At 45.1% G+C, this 10,777-nt stretch overlaps 1 pseudogene across 1 annotated transcript; it reads left to right on the forward strand.

Moving 5' to 3' along the window:
- Positions 1-906: 906 nt before the first annotated feature.
- Positions 907-1,206, forward strand: LOC311595816 (small ribosomal subunit protein eS27-like; annotated as a pseudogene). The gene has a single exon. The product of its transcript is annotated as a small ribosomal subunit protein eS27-like (transcript).
- The last annotated feature ends 9,571 nt before the right edge of the window (positions 1,207-10,777 follow it).

Genomic DNA, 10,777 nt, shown 5'->3' on the forward strand with positions numbered 1-10,777 from the left:
GGCGCAAAGGAGAAGCACACCCCCTTCCTACCCCCCCCCTACGCCCCCCCTCCCTTCCTCGCTGACGTTGCCTTTAATTCCAGTGATAAGGCTGTAAATTCTCTTCCAAGGCCTGGAGTTTAGTGTAAACACTCCAAGAGCCTGCAGGACCACAGAGAGCGAAAGAACCGGCTGGGCTCTGGCTGCCTTTCCTCTGGGGGGTAGGAGTGGGCGATGTGCACTATCAACTGTTGAATCACAAAACCCCCGAGCTCTGGGTATCTGTAAAGAGCATGTCTGGCACTAGGTGAAGGGATGAGTTGCAGGGGCTGAGTGTCCTAGCGCCTGATCCAGCGTCCACCCGGGGCTGGGGATCTGCTGCAGTTGCTAAATGTGGCCACTCAGGCACCCTGGGTCCTCCATACGCATTTTGCGCTACCTTTTAGGAAGGCAGCTGTTGAGGAGCGCTTTCCTGCGCCTGCATCTACAGCAGTCCCCTGGAGTAATATGCCAGAGCTGGCACTGGGAGAACAGAAAAACTAAAACCACGCAGGGAATGGGGTTGAGGGATATGTGCTCCGTGTTCACACAGAAGAAAAAGGCACATCTTGCAATTAAGCAGCTTTGATAGACACCAGCGAGTGTACCCAGCTCAGACACAGGACTGTGCAGTGCAGCCTGGAGTGGGAGGAGTTGGCGGCCTGCAGCTCCTCCGGCCCAATCCTCAAACTTCTCAGATAGTAGTTGGGAGTAACAGGCCAGGCTGTCAGCCACACTTAAAGCTGATATTTGTTGTGTTTGTTTGGAGGGGAAAATATCCCATTCCACTGTTAATGACTCATGGGGTATTGGCTTAACTATTTTCTCTTATATTAAAATAAAAGATTTAGCCTTTCTGGCAGTGCTGACCTCCCTACGTACGAGAATATGCCTCTTGCAAAGGATTTCCTTCATCCCTCTCCAAAAGAGAAGAGGAAACACAAGAAAAAGTGCCTGGTGCAGAGCCCCAATTCCTACTTTATGGATGTGAAATGCCCAGGATGCTATAAAAATCACTGCGGTCTTTAGCCATGCAAGAACGGTAGTCTTGTGTGTTGGCTGCTCCACTGTTCTCTGTCAGCCTACAAGAGGAAAAGCAAGGCTGACGGGTGCTTCTGCAGGAGGAAGCAACACTGCAAGTGCCTGATTCAAGATGAAAGACAAAACACCCCAATAAACACATTTTAGATAAAAAATAAAATATTTAGAAAGGGTTCCAGCAGCTCCTTGTGACTCTAGAATCAATTTTTATTGAAATGTAATTTGTGTATAGTAAAATGTACTTACTTTAGTGTATGAGTTGGACTTGAATCTTTGTACCTATTGTGACCCTGGTCTATTCCCCTCTGTCACCCTTTCTTCTCTGTAACCCTCACCCCCAGATAGTCCCTAATCTGTTTTCTGTCTATTGATTGAATATCTGAAATTCTGGTAAGAACAAAACCAGTTTGCTAATATACATACATATATTTGTATTTAATAGATTTTATTTTTAATTACGTGTGTATGGGTGGGTTTGTACATAGGAGTGCAGGTACTTGCAAAGCCCAAATGGGGTTTTGGATCTTCTGGAGCCATGATGAGTCACTAAGTGTGGGTGCTAGGCATTGAATTGGGGTTCCCTAAAGAGCGGTATGTAAGCCATCTCTCAGAGGCCATATTTGGAATTTAGGATTTTCCCCTATTCTGGTCAACTTTCATATGGCTTTTCATTCCATTGGTTGAGAATTTATTTTGTTTTGTTCTCTCTCCCTCAATCTGGCTTGGAACTAAACCCAGAGAAGTAAGAGATGGCTAAATTGTTACACTCACACAGTACTTTACCGAAGCCATTTCCACCACATTCCGTGCCCCACACGCTCGCTGGACAAGTTAACTTGTGAAGTGTCAGCTCCTGGGAGAGGGTGACGGCGACAAGCTCACTTACACCATTCACGAGAAGAACGAAAACGAAAACCCTGACAGATCAGCCAAGTACAAAGGAGCAAAAAGTGAAACCCTGTCAACGGGATCACTTGTGACAATTTCCTCTGGTCCAGTTACTGGTTGGGGCCACAGACTATGGCAACTGCTCTTACCATGTTCCTGAACTGCCTTCGGGGAGGCCTGGGCATTTGGGTGACTTGGTGGTGCTGCGTGGCTTAGAGATCATGTCACCTCAGACGGGGCTGAGGATTCTTCATGGTGGATAACTGATGTCCCCACTCCCCAGGGCAATGCCCCGAGGCACGAGGCAGCTGAGGAACCCAGGGACTGACTTGTTCCCTGGCACTATATTGGTCTATTTCCTACATCATCCAGACCATCATCTTTGGAAACTTTCCAAGAGGCTGCAGGTCACATGATCACAGACTCCCTCTGCCACGGCAGAACATGAGAATACAGACTCATTTTGCCTTCTATTTTTGTTACCTACCATATCTATTTTCATAGCAATTACACTCCCCTGCCCTCCCTTATCTCTGCTGGCTAATGTATTTAATTCCACCCCCCCAAAGGGATTAATCCCCATTCTAAAGCCTGTGCAGTATTAAAGACCCATGAATGCTTAATCAGAGCAAACAGAGGATTTGGTTTGTATAAACTGCAAAAAGCTCGTGTCTTTTATGTCCAGAGAGCAGGACTGAAAGAAGATGATGATAAATCACTTGGAGAAACAGCATAATGTAAATATTGTATGTTTATTTAAAACTTCATACAACCATTTGTCTAAGCGCTCCAATCCCGCTTCAGAAAGGGACTTGCCCTAATGAGCTTTGGAGGTGAGCAGCACCGCAGGCTGACATGACATAATGCCTCCTCCTCCTCCTCCTCCTCCTCCAGCCACTCACGGGGGAAAGTTATACAGTTGCAAGTAGACCAAAAGCATGCAAGAGTTTATACCACAGTACAAAGAGGAAACAGCAGCACAAAGCTCTGAGACATACAACATTGCCACTGTTTCTAAAAAGTGTGTGTGGGGTGTATGTGTGAGTATGGGCATGCGTGTACAAGGCCAGGCGTGTGGTCTAAGGACAACCTTGGATGTTGGTCCTTGCCTCCCAATCTTGAGACAGGATCTACAGGTTACACTCACCAGGCTACGTGACCTACTAACTTCTTGAGATTTCTGTTGCCTGCCCTTCAGAGCTCGAAGAGAGAGAGCTGGGACGGCAGATACACACTACTGAGTCTGACTCCAAGTGGATTCTGGGGATCTGAATATAAACACCACCTCACTAACCCATCTCCCCAGCTCAGAAAAATTTTTTTTTAGATTTATTTATTACGCATACAGTGCTCTGCCTACATGTACGCCTGCCACCAGAAGAAGGCACCAGATCTCATTGTGGATGGTTGTGAGTCACCATGTGGTTGCTGGGAATTGAACTCAGGACCTCCAGAAGAGCAAACAGTGTTCCTAACCTCTGAGTCATCTCTCTAGCCCCCCAGAATGGTTTTAAAGAGAGTTAAAGGATATGGTTCTTTGATTCTCTTCATAGAGTTGAAATTTTAAAAATCCAAGTCCAAATTATTTTCAGTTTGCTTCTGATGAAAAGAAACAAAGGAGGCAGGGGTGTAGCTCACTTGATAAAGGGACCCATGGGTTGGATCCCCAGCACTGAATACAAAGAAACCAGACATGGTAGTGCATGCCTGGAATTCTAGAACTTATGAAGTAGAGGCAGGGGGATCAGAATTTTTAGGCCAGTCTAGGCTCTTTGAAACTAGAAAGAAAGAAGGGAGGAAGAAATGGAAGGAGAGAGAAAGGAGAAGTAATGTGAGCTGGGGAAGAGATTTAGGGGGGCAGGCTCTGGCTTTAGGGTGCTGTGGTGAGCATCCTATATAACAGAGATAAGACCTTTCTTCTCCCCAGTTCCTCATCTGTCTAGCAGGGCATTAATGCATGCCTTTAATTCCAGCACTCAGGGGGCACAGGCAGATGGATCGCTATGAGTTTGAGGCCAGCCTGGTCTACAAAGCGAGTCTAGGACAGCCAAGGCTACACAAAGAAATCCTATTTCGAAAAACCAAAAAAAAAAAAAAAAAAAAGAGTGTCAACATCAGAGCTGTGTGGAGGGAGTGCTTAACAGTTCTTGGCACCTACTGAGCAAGAGCAGGCCTTCAGAAGGAAGAGGTACCCCATGAGAGGTGACAGAAACCTTGGTGGTAGTTTCACTAGGAGGCACTGGTGGGTAGGAATGGGTGGGTAGGAACGGGTGTCACCTTGACCTTAACTCTGGGGACAAGGTTTCCTTGAAAGAATGAACTCAGTTATTTTCTCAGGAGGTTTTGGTGGGAAAGATGTACAAAATTCTCTTTCCACACTGCCTCAAAGTGAAGACACACAGAGCTAGAGGAAATCCTTATTCTAGGAGCTCGCGTTGTCTTTGGAGGGGCGCGCCATTCCCTCTTTTGTTTAGAACACAGAGGAAGGAGGGCTACCACTGTTTACTTTCCTCATATGCACACGCTGTCAGGGATACAGCCTACCAGATCACACACTAAGCCCCGATGGCCCAAAGAGACAGTGTTGCCAACAGCAGCTAGACCCATGAGCTGTAGGGTTTGACCTGTGGTTAGAGCTCCCAAACTGTGTTAATCTCTTCACAACACCCTACCGCCCACTGACATGCTGCCTGGTTTTTGCTCCTGCTGATGTGTTTGACTGTAGGAGAGAAGAGCCGGGTGGAAAGCCCACCCGTTATAACCCAATACAAATGGTGGCAGAGAGTTAATTTTGCCTTGGAAAGACCATACAATATTGCTCTATCTGCTCACACCTTCTCAAACAAAGAAAAAGGAAATATAAAAACATAAATAATATAACAAGAAACATAAAACATAATAGAGTTTCTTAGCAGTTAAGAGAGCCAATATGGGGCTGGAGAGACGGCTTAGTGCTTAAGAGCACTGTCTGCTTTTCCAGAGGTCCTAAGTTCAATTCCCAGCAACCACATGGTGGCTCACAACCAATGCCTTCTTCTGGCATGCACAGGTACTTGTAGGCAGAGCACTGTATACATAATGATCTTAAGAGAACTGATCCTTGGGAAGGGAACACACACACACACACACACACACACACACACACACACACTTACATATATTACAACCTCAACATAAAGTTTTACACTTGGTTAACAATCAGTTCAACATTACCCACTGGTGCTGTGTTCAGTGAGCTGGCTTGCTGTCGAAGAGTCTGTCTAAATCAGAGACTGTGAGGGCATTGCAGATCTATTCATGGCCTTTATGGTGGTGCATTTTTCCTTCATTTCCTCCCAGGGAATGTCATTGTGGTGTGTGTGTGTGTGTGTGTGTGTGTGTGTGTGTGTGTGTGTGTGTGTGTGTTGCTTGTCTTATCTGTAAGTTAAATTTATAAGCAAGGCTACCAAGAAGAGACTTGATACCCTATGAGCATATACAGGGGGAGGAGGACCCCCTCAGTCACATTTATAGGGGAGGGGAGTAAGGGGAAATGGGAGAAAGGGAGGAATGGGAGGATACAAGGGATGGGATAACAATTGAGATGTAATATGAATAAATTAATAAAATATATTAAAAAATAAAAATAAATAAAAATCAACGACCCTCTTCAGTTGAGATCACTAGCATTAATTAGATCATTAGCATTAATTAGATCATTGGCATTAATGATAACTTGGGTTTAATCAAGCACTTTCAATAGCAGTTCATGTTTGCTGCTTGATCACGAGGACCTGAGTTCATATTTAGCTCCTATGTAACACAGGTGCATACATACAAACACACAGAGTAATCCTAATAATAATATAAAAAGGACCAAAGAGGTCACAGTGCCAAGCTTCTGCCTTTGAAACCTGTAATCCAGCAGGCAAGTCAGGATTAAAAATAAATGGAATGAACCATACTGTTGTAAAAGACAATAATGATCTTTTCAAAAGCTTTCAATAAGCTTTATCTAGATATGATCAAGTCCATAAAAGCCCCATGTGGAAATAATACTGAAAAAACACAGGAGAGAAGTTCCTTTCCAGGGGAGAAATTTGATGGGAAAGAGAAGACAACTGGCTGGAAGGATGGGGAGGCAGAAAGAGGGCAGGGTGTGGGAGCTTGTGATGAATTTCAAAAGCTACACTGAGCCTCCCCCAATCCCCATCCCACCCCCATCCCCACCCTAACCCCACCCCAACCCCGCAGACTGCCTCTTATTGCATGCCAGGCTCTAGCCTTATTGAGGAGGGGCTGGGGTAGAGTTGAGCAACCAGGGGTAATTCAGACCCCTTTAGACCCTACAAAGAAAACCTTAGGATAGCATGTAAGCTTTCTTCACTGGTCTCATTTGATCTCCTCTGTTAGATGTGTTTAGTAGGGACACCTGTCAATTCATCTTCCTTCTCCTCTCCCTTGGTCCATCCTCGATCTCACTTGGAGAGCCCTCCTGGACGGACTGCCTTTCTCACTCGGGCGGGGAGGGGTTGATGTTTCATGAATCTTTGGAATGGCCACACAAAATATTTGAGAAGACAAGATTGTTCACAGGGAATATTCTTCAGCAGGCCACCAACTGAAACTAGTGGTGTGATGGCCGGAAGCCACTTTCATGTAGGGAGAAAGGCAGTCACACCAGCAGAGAAATGGCACCGGTTTGGCAAAGATCCACATTTCATCTTTTTTCAACATGTCAACTAAGCTGATCATCTCAAATTAGTTCTCAAAAACCATGTAAGTATTTTTCAAAAAAAGAAAAAGGACACTAGCATAATAAGAATGCAATCCTTTGAAAGAGATTCTGGCCATATTCCTTTGTAGTTATTTTCATTTATCTTTCTCTCATGTTCCTTCTTTGAGCATTATGGAAGACGCTGTTTATTTTCAAGTCATTTGTGTATCTGGTCTCTTCCTTGCCCCTTAGTTTCCCCAATGATGGTGTAAAATGCAGACACATCTACGTGTTTCCTTGGCATCATTGGGAGGGCCGAAGAAATAGACTCCTGAGTGAACTTCCAGGAATGAACATCAACACTACACTGCGGCATTGGCCCCTGTGCTAGGGAGAAAGAGGAGGCTGACAGATAAACTGAAGGCCTCTGTGCCTAAGACTCCCCATAGTTACCTCTGTGGACCAGCACAGTGACTGTGGTGCAATTGCTATAGCCTTGAGCCTCTGGTGTCTCAATGGCAGAGATAGAGCCAGAACAGGACCAGGAAAGCCCTGGGTTAGTTTGACGCCCAGTCAGCCTGTAGAAAAGCAGGTGTTCTGAGTTCTAAGGTGCCTCAGAACGAATTTGGGTTCAAGTAGGTCTCCTGTTAGAAACTACTGATACCTTGATACAAATCAAAACATGCAATCATTCTGAAAGGTGGATCTATGACAGCAGGCTTAACAGAAATCTGTGATGCTCAGAATGGCTTCCAAGAAAGCACTCATTGATCTGAATCATAAATAGTAACCCTAATTAGGCATTAGGCCAAGGACAAGCAATTTATCTATATGAAGATGAAGTTTTTCTTAGCCTAAAAATTGTTCAATCCTGCCGTTACCCATGGGGTTCCCCCAGGGGGCCACAGCTCCTATTATATTCCTAGGCTTAGGAGGACCTTCTTCTAGTCACACAGCCTAATCAGCGGAAAGCGGGTGATGCTTGGCACACCTGGGGACAGTAATGGGGCACAGATAGCTAGACTAAGGGAAGGGGCATAGGATGCTTTGTACATAGTGGCTCTGCCCTCTACTGTTTCCGCCATGTAAATTGTCCACACCAACAGTCCCTATAGGCAGAGAGGCAAGGTCTCCCAGAACAGATACGGGAAAAGTCCTGAAGACTTTCTGCCCTGCTACCAGTAAATGTTGTTGGCAAGCCCTGGTTAGAAGAAATGTATAGTATCCACCATATCCCTCACGGATTTGCCCAAGTCCCTCCAAAGTTGCAAACTTACGACACATTCCTATAACCCTAGCACGCAGGAAGGAAGGTGATGCAGGAAGGCGGCAAACTCATGTCCCCTTTGAGCTCCCCAGCAAAGTCCCCGTCTCAAAAAGAAAACCCCTTGCAGACTTTTGAGTTTTCTTGAGTGATTCTTATTTTGTTTGAAAATGTCTTTCCACACACAGTAAGGGGGATAAGGGGACCCTACACAAACAAGAAGGCCTGCTGGCAGGTGTTTTAATGGCTCTACAGTTATAGAGCCAAGGGCTCGTTCTCATATCTTTAAAAATGTCCAGGCCCTTGTGTGGACTTGTTATTGTTTTCCCCAGTTCTATTAATGGACTTCCTCCCCTGGTCCCTGCAATGTATGGTGCAGGGTGGCATGTGTTATAGAAACACTAACAGACTCTATTTTGGAAACTTCTCTTTTCTTCCAGACTTGACATTGCATGTTTGATCAGAAGTAATCATAATTTATACATTTTTTTTTTTTTGGCTGGGGCGGCGGCGGGGGTGGGGGTGCGGTAGTACAAGCTACTTGTTTCAGTCTCTCAAAGTGGGTGATGTCGATCTAGAGAAAGATCTATTTGTGGGTTAAAACCCTTTGAAACATAGAACGCTTTCGCTTCCTGAAAACGGCTCCAAAAGTCTGTTTGCTTTGCCTCTTCAAAGTGGTCCGATGCTAGCTGAAAAGCGTTTCAAAGGAAACCCCACAGCTGTCTGTCACTCCCGGGTTTCACGAACACAGGCAGAGACCCACAACTCCTGGCTCAGCTCTGCACGTCATCGATAGCCCAGGCAGCACAGCCCAGTGAGCAACCCCTGCAGGACATCCCGATTTCCAAAGCAATAATCAACTGCCACATTATTTTGAAGAAGCCATTTCTATCCATAGCCACAACTTCAACGATCACAAAAGAGTCTACAAATAAAAGCAACCCTATCTTCTATGCCAGCCGCCTTACCTCTCTGCTTGCCCTTTGTTTTGCCGTATACTCTTGCAATACTATCCCAGGCCTGTAATTAGCATGTGCATTGCATGGTTGGGAGCCTATTCTCCATGCTTTCTTCACTGCACACTCTTGTTTTGTTTTGTTTTTTTGTTTGTTTGTTTGTTTTGGTTTGGTTTTTTTCTTTTGGTTTTTCGAGACACGGTCTCTCTGTGTAGCCTTGGCTGTCCTAGACTCACTTTGTAGACCAGGCTGGCCTCGAACTCACAGCGATCCACCTGCCTCTGCCTCCCGAGTGCTGGGATTAAAGGCGTGCACCACCACGCCCGGCTAGTGGTGGCACACGCCGGTAGGATTTGCTGAAGGAGGCAGAGGCAGGAGGATCACGAGTTCGAGGCCAGCCTGGGCTACACAGTTTTAGGGGCTGGAGAGATGGCTCAGAGGTTAAGAGCACTGGCTGCTCTTCCAGAGGTCCTGAGTTCAGTTCCCAGCAACCACATGGTGGCTCACAACCAGCTATAATGAGATCTAATGCCCTCTTCTAGTGTGCATGAAGACAGAAAAGTCATATACATAAAATAAGTAAATCTTTTCTCACTGCACACTCTTATCTCAGAGATGGCACATGGCAACATGTACAGTTCTACGGGTTTTTAAAAAAGGTGCTTCATATTCCTTAGCAGACTTGACAAACCTCCATTTGACTTGAAAGCATAGGTCATTTCTGCTGACTGAACAGTGTTTTGATGAAGGCCCTCTTCCCAGGGAGGGCTTAGGGAAGTGGTTCTCAACCTTCCTAACGCTGCAACAGCTCCTTGAGTACAGTTCCTCACATTGTGGTGACCTCTGACGGTAGAATTGTTTTTGTTGTTATGAGTTGTGGATATCTGTGTTTCCCCATGGTGTTAGCTGACCCCTGGGAAAGGGTCATTCAACTCCCTCAGGGGGTCGTGGCCCACAGGTTGAGAACCACTGACCTGGTGGGTGATATACTTGAGTAAAGAAGTAGCCAGTTCTACCGCAGTGGAAGCAAGCCTCTTATGGGTCAGGGATGGTGGTCTGGGCACATCTTCATTTTAAGGCCAGATGGCTACCACACCAATATGATTTAAAAACAAAATAACTTACTTTTTCCCCCCTTGAAACCACAGAAGCACATAGTAGCTGCTTTTGCAGTCAGGAGGTCCCATTCTAGACTAGATTTTTTATTAGAAAGGGTAACCTTGGCATACTCCTTATTTCTCCCATTTTGTTTTCTCTGAGTGTCATGCAAAAATCAGAATGTCTCTACTAGTTACCCAAGGTCATTTTTTTTATGTGCTGTTAGGCATATTTCCAATAGGAAAAAAAATAAATTGTGGGTTATTCTAACATTTTAAAAATTCAGATCTCAATGAAATATTCTTGCTTAAAACACTGAAGCAGAATCCAGACAAGCCTCTAAATCTCAGATTACTAAATACAGAAAATATAAGGCAGAGGGGAATAAATTAAGCTACAGCATGAAGAACCAGCCAAATCAGAAGATGGGTGCTCTCCAAGACAAGCCGCCCAGCATTTCCCAATAAATCATACTCTCACTACAGAGAGGAGACCCCAGTCTCTGCTACACTAAAAGAAACTTACAAGCAATAACAACCAAACACTAACTGAATTTTGATTTCAATACAAAGTGTCTATAAACAAACCCCGCCTCTCTGAAACACAGGGAGGCTTTAAATACTTCCTGAGAGTGACCGATAAGCTTTGCCAAGTCAGATAACAACCTGGTGGACATGGCTTGTGTGTAAGCCTTAAACGGAGATGCAGTGTTTATTAGCGAGTGATATGATTGATGTTTGGGATTTAGAGTAGTCTATAAAAAAAAAAAAACAGCTTGCCTAGTAAATTATTGAAGCTTGGTGGTGGGGGACACAG

This window comes from Acomys minous, assembly GCF_964271855.1.
Source record: "Acomys minous genome assembly, chromosome: 4".
Taxonomy (NCBI): domain Eukaryota; kingdom Metazoa; phylum Chordata; class Mammalia; order Rodentia; family Muridae; genus Acomys; species Acomys minous.